This window comes from Marmota flaviventris, chromosome 9 (genome assembly GCF_047511675.1).
Source record: "Marmota flaviventris isolate mMarFla1 chromosome 9, mMarFla1.hap1, whole genome shotgun sequence".
Taxonomy (NCBI): Eukaryota; Metazoa; Chordata; class Mammalia; order Rodentia; family Sciuridae; genus Marmota; species Marmota flaviventris.
The window spans coordinates 77,073,797-77,085,491 of record NC_092506.1 but is presented as its reverse complement, the minus strand read 5'-3'; the positions used below and the strand labels follow the sequence as shown (position 1 = coordinate 77,085,491).

The 11,695-nt window shown below is 34.6% G+C and overlaps 2 pseudogenes; both read left to right on the top strand.

The window, feature by feature from the left end:
* Positions 1-8,708: 8,708 nt before the first annotated feature.
* LOC114080934 (THO complex subunit 7 homolog pseudogene) lies at positions 8,709-9,313 on the top strand (annotated as a pseudogene).
* A 698-nt stretch (positions 9,314-10,011) lies between these two features.
* The window catches only part of LOC114080932 (tripartite motif-containing protein 43-like), a 66,356-nt pseudogene continuing 64,672 nt past the window's right edge, over positions 10,012-11,695 (top strand).

Genomic DNA, 11,695 nt, shown 5'->3' with positions numbered 1-11,695 from the left:
GTGTGAAACAGATTTGGGATTTTCTACATAAAGACCATCCAGGAACAAGGATCTGAAACTGGTATTAGTAAAATATCAACTGAGAGTTTGTAAATAAATCTTAAAAACTTGATTGTGTAGATTTTGGTCAGTCTTAATTGCCCCCTCCATCTGGTATTCCCACTCTTATCTAACAGACACACTGGAGAAGGCCTGAGTTTAAAACTGTCAGTTTGGAGTTGTACTTTGAAAGATAATGAGACGAGAGGCACACTACTTTATGACCTGCAAAATAATAGCACTGATATAGAGAAATACATCAAAAGAAGGTAAAACTCATCCAGATGTGGTAGTGTACACCTTTAATCCTAGTGGTTTAGGAGGCTGAATTAAGAAGACCACAAGTTCAATGCCAGCCTCAGCAACTTAATAGATCCTGTCGTTGAAGAAAATATGAAAGGGCTGAGTGTGTGCCAGTGGATGAGCACCCCTGGGTTTAATCCCTGGTACAACAAACAGCAACAACAACAAAAATAATAATGTAAACTTCAAAGCAAAATTACTTTCATCTGACTGGATTCTCCCCTTAGAGCCACCTTAGGATAGTTTGGAGTTTGCATGTCTTAGTAAAGCCAACATACTTTCTATTCAACATTTGACTAGAAGTTTGTCCAGAAATGCAGTGACACAAGAATTAACTTATTCCCCATCTTGAAATTAAATCTTTTACACAGACACATTAATAAAATCATAACTGCGGTTTTATTGTTCATTGTGTAGAAAATGTATGCTTTCCAGGTAAATAAACACATTTAATTGTTTGTTTTGTGGTACTAGGGATTTAAACAAAGGGCACTCTACCCCTAGGCCTTACCTATTTTTTTTTTAATTGATATAGGGTCTTGCAGGTATCTGAAACTTGTGACCTTACAGCCTCTATCACCCAAAACACTGGACTTACAAATGTGTGCCACTGCTGCTGGCTCAAATAAAAAAAAGAAAGTGTTTCTGTTCAAGTCTTAGAGAGTTTTTATAATCATAAAAAATTTTCTCTGAACACATCTATAAATGGAACACATTTCAGAGTCTGGATCTTTTTTTTCTTATTTTAGTTGTTTTTATTTTGATGCATAAAATATAATAAAATAAGCCAAATATAGAAAGACACCAAAATACCCTGCAAGAATCTCCAAGAAGAGTATAGTCCAAGAAGATATTGTTGAAAGAAGTTTTAATGAAATGAAGCTACATTATCAATATAGTCAGTTTTTTCAAAGTTTGACTATTCATACTCTCCAAATCTTGCTGAATGTATAGACATGTTGCAGGTCTTTGTATTCACCAAAAATGTGTATTTGTTTAAAGTATAAATTCTGTGAAACTTATTACTAATCACATTATAGGCTGAAAGAACCTTGTCACACCATGAAATTCTCCCTTACCTCACCAAAAAATTATTAATGAATGGTTTGAGTAATATTATTTTTATAATAAATGAGAGATCCTAGATAGAATTTTTCAAAATCATAATTAATGTAGTTTTAGAAAACAGAGATATTATACATCCAAATTGTTTCTTGTTTTCATCTCTATGACAGGGTCTGCTTGTTACTGATGAGCATGTATTTATTAAGTTTCAAAAACCATTCTTTGCATTAGTGAAACAATGCATATTGATAACTACACAAACAACAAAATGAGTTAAGCCAGCAGTTTTCAAAACTCTTAGATTGTTTAGTGGGTGTATTAAGGTTATCCAAACAAACAAACAAAAAAACCCAAATAAATCTATATATCTATATTTCTATGTTCAAATCTATATCCATTTGAATATGTATACCTGAAATTGGTCCATGTGTCTATAGATACCAACAAGTCTATCTTCAGGGTAAAATAATAGGCTGTAGACCCAGAGAAAAGTTGATGTTGCAGTCTCAAACCTGAAGACTGCCTGCAAGCAGAATTCTTTCTCCTCAGAGTACCTTAGTCCTTTTCTCTGATTGGATATCCTTCAGCTGATTGGATAAGGCCCATTCACATTTTGGAAGTTAACCTGATTTAATCCAAGTCTATTAATTTAAATGTTAAACAGGTCTAAAAAATTTCTGCCCAGCACATTTTGATTACTTTGATTAAACCTTGGTGCAACTGATGCATAAAATTAATCATCACAGTTGGAAAATCAGAAAATAATAAATAATAAGAGTATGAAAGCTATATTTGAAATATTATCAAATTCCATGAAAAATAATGGGTAATGGCCTTATATGGTAAGCAAGTTGAATAACATTGAAGAGGTCAAAATAGTCCTCCATGAGAGAATACTAATTGATCCAAGACAAAGACTGAAAAATCAGGTGAGCGAGGAGCTAAGAGGTTTCAGAAATGTGGTTGGAAATCAGAAAGGATATTTAGTTGTGAATGAGTTTTCATTTGGTTATGGTACAAAATTACAATTTTATTTTAGTGCAGAAGGAAATATGATGGATCATATTTATGTGGAGGAGTGACTATACATACATATATACATGTATATGTGTGTGTAAATATATATATAACATCCATAAGTATGTGTGTGTGTAAATATTAGAAATCAAACACACAATACCAAAATAATCTGGTTTTTTTATTTTGGTATACTTTTTCTAAACTTTTATTTAGAATTAACCAATGGCACATCATTTTCTATTTCCTAATCATATGCAACAATGAGTCTGGGTAATCTATTACCAAAAAAAAAATTGCAGATTTTTTGTAAAGGTGAATGTTTTGAATTATATAAAATATATTATTTAAAAGGGTTAATTGAATTTTCTTATTTATATACACATGATAATACTTGGTCCATGGATTCAAAAAAATTATAAAACAAAGTTACAATGGGACTGCTTTGAGGAATAGTTTGGTTTGATATAGCTAAACTACTTACTTTTACGTTTTAGGATTTTTTTTTTTTTTTAGGTTTTTTGCTTTAGATTTAGAGATTTTGTTTTAATATTCTCATATGATTCAAGGCTGGAAAAAACAACTGATTCACCAAAATTATTTTTTTCTCATCTATCAGTCTTGGCAATCAAAAATCTGTAATTCTGAGTTATTACCCATGATAGATTTCTCCATCTTTCCTATACCACATTTATCACATAGTGAAAACCTCTTGTGAGTTAACTCTGGTGTAAATGAAAGTTTTAAATTCTTTAAACAAATGGGTAGATGCTTCTATGATTAAATTATCTGAACCTGCCCTTAGTTTAGAAATAATCCCCCAAAACATGTGTTCTAGAAATAGTCTACTTGCATTTGTTAACCGTACACAAGTTGGTTGGTAAGGTGTTATCTAATGTAAAAGTTGTAATAAAGTTTCACAATAAATATATTGACTGCTATTTGGGATGCTGAATGATAACCATGGACATAGGAATAATCCTTTCTCTCCTTCTCTTTCTTGCCCTACCTACCCCATTCTTTCTTTCCTCACTAAACTTTCTTTCTCTTGTTTCCCTTTTTGTTGTAGGGTTTATGACTCTTCAGAAAAAAGAACATTAGCAATTTAAATAATTTTGTAGTACATGTTCTTTTATTTTTCTTAGTAGATTTCATCCCTCAGAATTATATATATACTGGTTATTGAACTCAGGAGAACTTGACCACTGAGCCACATCTCCAGCCCTATTTTTTATTTTATTAGAAACAGGTTCTCATTGAGTTGCTTAGTGCCTCTCTGAATTTTTGAGGCTGGCTTTGAACCTGGAATCTTCCTGTCTCCACCTCCGGAGCCTGTGGGTTTACAGGCCTCTGCCACTGTGCGAGGCCCATCTCTCAGAATTTGTTTGCTAATTTTCTATTCACACTTTTTTTCTGTTAGTCAGCATTTAAATAGTTTAAATAATAAAATATTTGTATACAGTGTTCACTGCCCACATGAATGTGCAGAGGATTCATAGCACTGGGATTTCTTCAGGACCCCGTGGATAGCCTCCAAAATCTCTGAATAGGAAATCCTAGAGTTGAACTGGAGCCTAGTGATTAGAAGTTGGTTCAGAGGAGTTTCACAGAGTACTGGTTCCTTGGATTGTCAAGAACTCCCCTAGAATAGGGAAGAACCCAGAAATAAAAAAAAAAAAAAGTTAATTAGGTTAGATTGACTTATTAGATCAGATTGACTAATTAGATTAGATAGATTTACTAGATTAAGTTAGATTGACTTCTTAGATGAGATTGGCTTATTAGATGAGATTGACTTATTAGATTAGATTGATTTACTAGATTTGATTGGTTAATTTCCTTTGATCTGATCACTAAATATTATTTTTATTTTCTCCCTTCTTAGGTAATAGGGAAGAAAGCATTAACTGAATTATGTTAAAATAAGAATAGTTGAATAATATCATGATTCAGAGATTATTAAGAGATGAAGAATTTTTTTAATGGTCATTAGCCCTGTGTAATGGCACACACCTGTGACTTCAGCAGCCTAGGGAGCTGAGGAAGAAGGATCACAAGCCAGCCTCAGTAAATTAGCAAGAACCTAAGTAATGTAATGAGACTCATGTCAAAACAAAAAATAAAGAGGTGGGTATGATTTTTTGTGTTTAAGCACCTTTGGATTTGATGTCTACTTAAAAAATATTGTTACTCAATAAGTTTCAGAGAAAAAAAATTGAAGCAGCATAAATTGAAAAGAAATCACTTGTGTTTTTACCATTTTATATTGCTACTAATATTACCTGCATTATTCCTTTTTTCCAAAATTCATCTGCTTTTTATTGTTGCTTTTCTGTCTTTCATTCTGTGCAGTCACCATTTTCATATTTCCAAAATGATATTCATAGTTTATGTGAGGGGGCAGGGAGTTACTAGAAATTAAACCAAGAGGTACTTTACTACTGAGTCACATATTGAGCCCTTTTTATTTTTTGAGATAGTATGTCTTGCTAAGTTGCTTAGGGCCTCTCTAAGTTGCTGAGCCTGGCCTCAAAGTTAGACTCTTCCTGTTTGGACTCCTGAGTTGGTTGCATTGCAAGCATGTACCACCATGCCCAGTTTCATGTGTTCTCTTTGCACAGAATGTGGTTCCAGGATGAGCAAATTATAACTTTTTTTTTCCCTCTGGAGTGGAGAAACCATTTGCATTGTCAAATTTGCTGGGCAGATGATTTCATATTCTTGGACCAGATGGGCATAATATGCACATATGTCTCTGCCCTTCATTCCAAATGTTTACTCAATGCATGCAATAACAAGGACAGCACTCTGGAGATCCCTGCATTTTCATTGTCAAGGACTTTTCCTCCAGTTAGCAAGCTACCATTAATAAATAGTTTAGGCATGGGGAAAAAAAAGTTCTATTATACACTGAATATCTGGAATATACAAGACTATATAGCTGAATAATTGTTGAAAGCTTTTTTAATAAAATATGCTTCAAGGCGGGGTTGTGGCTCTGTGGTAGAGTACTCCTCTAGCACAGGCAAGGCCCTGGGTTTGTTCCCCAGCACCACATAAAAGAGGAAGACTGACCTGGGAAGGACAATCTTACAATTAATGCAAAAGTGCTTCAGGATCCAGAGACCCCATGGAGGTGAAAGCAGAGAAGAAGAGGGTTGGGAGATGGGCGCCCTACCGCTGAGATGTTATGATTTCCTCCTTCACAGTCAATGTCCAGGCCTCAGGATCTCTCACAGGCACAAGCCTATTGTTGTGTGTCTATTAATATTTTTCAGTGCTGTTTGCAAGCTCTGCTACTGAAAAGATTGCTATCCTTTTGGATATTCCTTTAAGATTTTTAAATCTTTATTGGAACAAGGTTTAACCCAGACTTAACTATTAACCATTTCTGAGGCAAATATTTTCTGTGTAGTCTACCTTTTATCCTATAAAAGTTATGAATATTTTCTAATAATATATATTATTTGGTTAATAGATACTGTAGTATACCAAGGAAAGGACTGATACTAGAAAAATTAGTAAAGCAATAGAAAAAAATTCTTGGAGGCATTTATAAAAATCATGGTCCCCAGGAAAGATTAGTTTTGCCTTTGGAATCCAAGATAATTTGTTAAAAGTACAATTGTTAAAACTTAATACAATCATTATCCTGAAATATACAAAACAGTAAAATAAAAGGTTTAGAGATCGGGTAACGATTTCCATGTATCCCAAAAATGTAGCACAGTCAGAGCTAAATCATTAATTGAAGAATGCATAAGAAAATGGTGGCATCCATGTTAAATTCAATTATCATGTTTTGGGAAAGCTGGGACAAAAACTATTTATTTTAAGTATTCCTTGCCACTGTATACACTACTGTAATTTTGTTGTTGTTGTTACACTGCAATTTGTGTAAATAGTTAAAGAAATTTTGGGACACTTTCTTGTGAACAGGCTCTAGACTCAGAAAACATGGCTGTCAACACATGCTTTTGCTTTACAACTTGTACCCATAGCACCAGGCTCATAATTTTGACTACTAACCTTTCAATGAGATCTTTTTAAATTTCAACAGATATTTCATATTTGTGGAGCCAAAGTAAGAAAACAAGTTGAGGCCCATATATGGAATGTGCACAAGTTTGAAATGTGTAACTAGCTAGTAAAATGATAATGAAATTTTTTATTGTTCTATTTTGAGACATATTATATACTCTCATAACAAGAAAATCTTGCCTAGAGTTTGCCAAGGAATAGTGTGCCTGTCTGCTGTGGAAGAAAAGGAAGAAAAAGCTAGGTAGCCCCTGGCTCAGGCAGGGAACTAGGGACTCAAGACATTATGAGGAAATTTAGGAGCCAGAAAATCTTACAAACTTCTATGCCAGTGTGATCAATGTGGTTACACATGGTGTGTCTGGAGTGTCAGGATGTTTCAGGAAGTGTGTGGGAGGTGGTGCTTGTAAAGGTTTGTTGATCAAGATTAGCCAAAGTGCTAAATCAATCTTCTCTATTTTGAAATTAAAAACCCATCCTAGCCTAATCTATTTTACTAACCTAATCACTTATACTATCATAATGACTCATACTAATTCCTATTGGAAGCTTCATGAAATCTAATCACTTGGAGAAGAGGGTGTGGTCTTCAGCGCCTCAATAAATGGAAACTGCAGGAGGAGCTAACCTCATTCCTCTCCAGATCAGAGTAGTTTTGGAACTCAACTAGCTTTGGAGACCCCTGAAAAATACTGGTTCTACTGTGTGAAGCGCTGATCCCCAGACAGACTTCATATCACCTCTACAGCAAGCATTGGTGAGACCATAGCCACATTCCTTAGGTGAGTATGTAATTTACAAAGGAGATGTACCTATTATTATTATTATTTGTTTTTTGTACAGCAATTGGACTCAAGGGTGCTTAGCCATTGAGTCATATTGCCAGGCTTTTTTGTATGTTTTATTTTGAGAAAAGGTTTCACTGCATTGCTGAGTTTGTCTTTGAACTTTTGATATGCCTGCCTCAGCTTCAGGTGTGACTGGGATTACAGGCATGCACCACCATGCCCTGTGCAACTATTTTCTGAAACAAACAAATCTTCAAAAATGCATAAATCTGTTAACTAAAATCATTTGAATGAATTGATGTTCTTTGTTTAGTTTGGAAAAATACCTCCTTTTCTAGAAGCTATATAAATTAAATAAATTGGTCATCTAATCTTACTACATGATTTTTGCTTATTATTTTTTGTATTCCTTGGTTTGTGCATATGAATAGTAAGGATAAAAAAAAAGCTGCCAGATGTCTTATAGTTTTGTATTTGGTGTAGATTTTATAAATTGGTTAGGAACATTTTGTTCTGTAAACAGGTCATACATGTATTATTTACTACTTACAAATAATGCAAAGGTATTCTCAAAATATAACTAAATAGTTCATAAAATGATTAGGAAAGTATTCCACTTGGTTGTGGTAATATCATCTCATTAGAGGTTGGTTTATTAACTTAAATTCTAAAGAAGCAAGGAAATGTATAGGCCTGCAGGAAAGTGACACTGGCTATCAGAAAGAAACCTGAGTATAAGGGGAAAGGCAATTTGTAATTATGTAATGTAGAAATTAGGACCTCAATTTTTAGCTTTTGCAAAATAATTTTTTTTACATGATAATAATTTTTTTACAATGTACTTGGGGTAATATTTTAAAGGACTGTAAGCTATTACCATTCCCATTTTCTTAATTATTGATCCGTTTGAATTCAGGCATGTAGATAATAGAAACAGAGATTCAACAGTTTAGTATATTCAAATATAAAGATGCTGGATGAAATATCCCATTTGACAAAGTTCACTTTAGTCTTTATTAATTTTTATATATTCAGAAGTTGATTTTGGTAGGGATCCATTTCAGACAACAAAAGACATCACAGGGAAATTTTGGTCATAGTTTTTTTTTTTTTTCATTCTTATCAATGGATTACAAGAAAGATATTTTCTGGATTATATGTGAAAGAATACATGCAAATGAGTGGCATTGTGCACTGAATTTTATTAATGTGTTTTTAAAACTTATGATTTATTTATAAGGATGTAACCCTTAAACATGATAACCTTAATTTGCTAGACAATATCTGAAACAATCAATACACTAGAGAATTATTGGTGATTGAATTACCATTATTGATTAAGAAGATAATGTGTTAGTTGTTACCTTATTTTAATGTTGATCAAAAATTTGTGTTCTGCATCTCCACCTCCGCCAACCACGCTCCAGCCTGCACTGCTGCCGCCGCCACTGCTCAGCCATGGGAGCCGTGACTGAAGACGAAGTGATACGGAAGCGTCTCCTTATTGATGGAGATGGTGATGGAGATGATCGAAGAATTAATTTGCTAGTGAAAAGATTCATTAAGTGGTGCAACTCTGGATCCCAGGAGGAAGGATATAGCCAGTACCAATGGATGCTGAGTACACTATCTCAATGTGAATTTTCAATGGGCAAAACTTTGCTGGTGTATGACAAAAATCTCAGAGAAATGGAAAATTATGAAAAAATTTACAAAGAAATAGAATGTAGCATTGCTGGAGCTCATGAAAAAATTGCTGAGTGCAAAAAGCAGATTCTTCAAGCAAAACGAATACGAAAAAATCGCCAAGAATATGATGCTTTGGCAAAAGTGATCCAGCATCATCCAGACAGGCATGAGACATTAAAAGAATTAGAGGTTCTTAGAAAAGAATTAGAGCATCTTTCACATATTAAAGAAAGCATTGAAGATAAGCTAGAATCGACACGAAAACAGTTTCATGTTCTTCTTAGTACTATCCATGAACTTCAGCAAACATTGTAAAATCATGTAAAGCTCTCAGAAGTAGAAGAAGCTCAAGAAACAAGCATGGAAGCAGATCCTAAGCCATAGGCCGGCAAATCACTGTTCCCTCAAAATATTGAAAGAGCTACACAATCTTAGTGTGTTTAGAATTTGTTGTGCTCTTGACATATTTGAAATTTAGCTAGTGAAGTACTTTGCTATTAAATATTAATGCACCTCTCATTTATATTTCTTCATACAAAGGAAGATGGCTTCAGTACATATGTTTTTATTGAAATGCATTTTTCATTCCTAAAAAGTAGGAAACAACATCCAAAAATGTTTAATAAAATATCTTCAAGCTAAAAAAAAAAAAAATTGTGTTCTGGCTACTACACTTACTAGTAAAAAAGTCAAAGGCTTCATCAAGATAGAATGATTATGAAGTTAAAGACAATAATAAGGTTAAAGCTCAGGCCCATGCCCTTTACTTAACCAAGGCTAGAAATGAACATTAGGATTATTTCATTTCACTTCAGACTTCCATCCTGGAGTTATAGATTGAATCAAATGCCTAAAGGTCAAACAATTAGGGAAAAATTTTTCCTCAACCAAATGGGAGTACAATTTATGGGGGGGAGAATAGGGTTTGGCATAATACAATAGGTAATCTAATTATCTATTCTGATCTAAGTAGATGTGTGTATTGAATGAGAACTTGAATACAATTTTGTTCAGGCCTTTCTCTCTTCAAGAATAGATAAGAAAAATTTCCTAGTTTTCTTCCCTCAGAACAATGGAATCAGAAATCCCACAACCCTTCTAGAAAGAACTCACCTGCTCTATCTGCATGAAGTACCTTATGGACCCAGTCACCATAGGCTGTGGGCACAGCTTTTGTTGGCCCTGTCTCTGCCTTTCCTGGGAAGAAGCCCAAATTCCTGCCTGTTGCCATGTGTGCCAGAGGCCATCACAGCAAAGAGACTTCAAGCCAGATATTTGTGTGAAGAGGATGTCTTTACTTGCCAGACAAGCCAGTCTAAGGCAAATCCTGAGCTCCAAGGAACACATATATGTGACTCATCAGGAGACAAAGAAGATCTTCTGTGAAGAAGACAAGAACCTGCCCTCTTTGCTTTGTTCCAACTCTCAGGAGCATAGGGGTCACAGACACTGTTCCATTGAGGAGGCTGCTGAGGAGTACCGGGTAAGTGATGGTCCTCATGATGATTAATCCAATCTTTACCAAGGGCCTAATAGGAACCAGATACCATATAAGCATCAAGATAGAGATATCAATAGAATTTCTAAATATACCTGTCTTTGTGAGGCTAGCATTCCAATGGGAGGCCAATAAAGTCAACAAATATCATTTCAATCTATATTTAGCAGAATTAGGGTAAGACATCTTAAAACCCCCATTTTCAGAAGGTCACTGGTGACCAAGAGTACATAAAAGATTATTATTATTATTATTATTTGTACTGGGAATTTAACGCAGGGTTGCTTTACCACTGAGTCACATCCCTAGCCATTTTTATTTGTCATTTTTGAGATAAGCCCTCACTAAGATGCTTAGGGCCTTATGCTGAGGCTTGCCTTGAACTTCTGATCCTATGGACTTAGCCTTTGAAGTCACTGGCATTTACAGACATGCACGACCTTGACCAGCTGAAAGAGGCTTTTATATTGGAAATACGTTTAGTAATACTAGATGAATATGAAGGAGATCAACAGGAGAGAAGCATTAGCAGATAAAATGATGAGGCAAGACGCCTATCTGAAAAGTAGTCAACTACATAAAATTTCTTAGTCTGTTACATAATAGAAACTTAGGAGGTGAAACAGGCACACAGGTGCATTTTATTCTCACTGAAGTATTTTATTTTACATTCCTTGACTCTCTCCATCTGTTAGGGTCTGAAATGTGTATATCTACTTTACATTTATAATTCCCTTACAGGAGAAGCTATTGAAGCAAATGAGATCGTTATGGGGAAAAAAATCCAAGAAAATAAAAGAAATCTGAATGAGGAGAAAAGAAAAATTCTAACATAGGATGTAAGTATCAGATTTATTGTCCTAGGAAACAGCTTGAGCCGTTTGTGCTACAAACTTCCCCTTTAAGAACATGTGAGGGGATGGGGATATGGCTCAAGCAGTAATGAGCTCGCCTGACATGTGTGAGGCGCTGGGTTCGATCCTCAGCACCACATAAAATAAAGATGTTGTGGACACCGAAAACTGAAAAATAAATATTAAAAAATTCTCTCTCTCTCTTAAAAAAAAAAGAACATGTGCAGAGGGCTGGGGCTGTAGCTCAGTGGCAGAATGCTTGCCTAACATTTACTGGGTCTTGGGTTCTATCTCTATGTAAGGCAAAATGAACTGAAGTCATCATGTGACCTAAGGGTCCTCTGTAGAACAACAGGAGAAATAAATTTGCCTTTCAATGTAAGTTCACACTTACTATTTCTAGA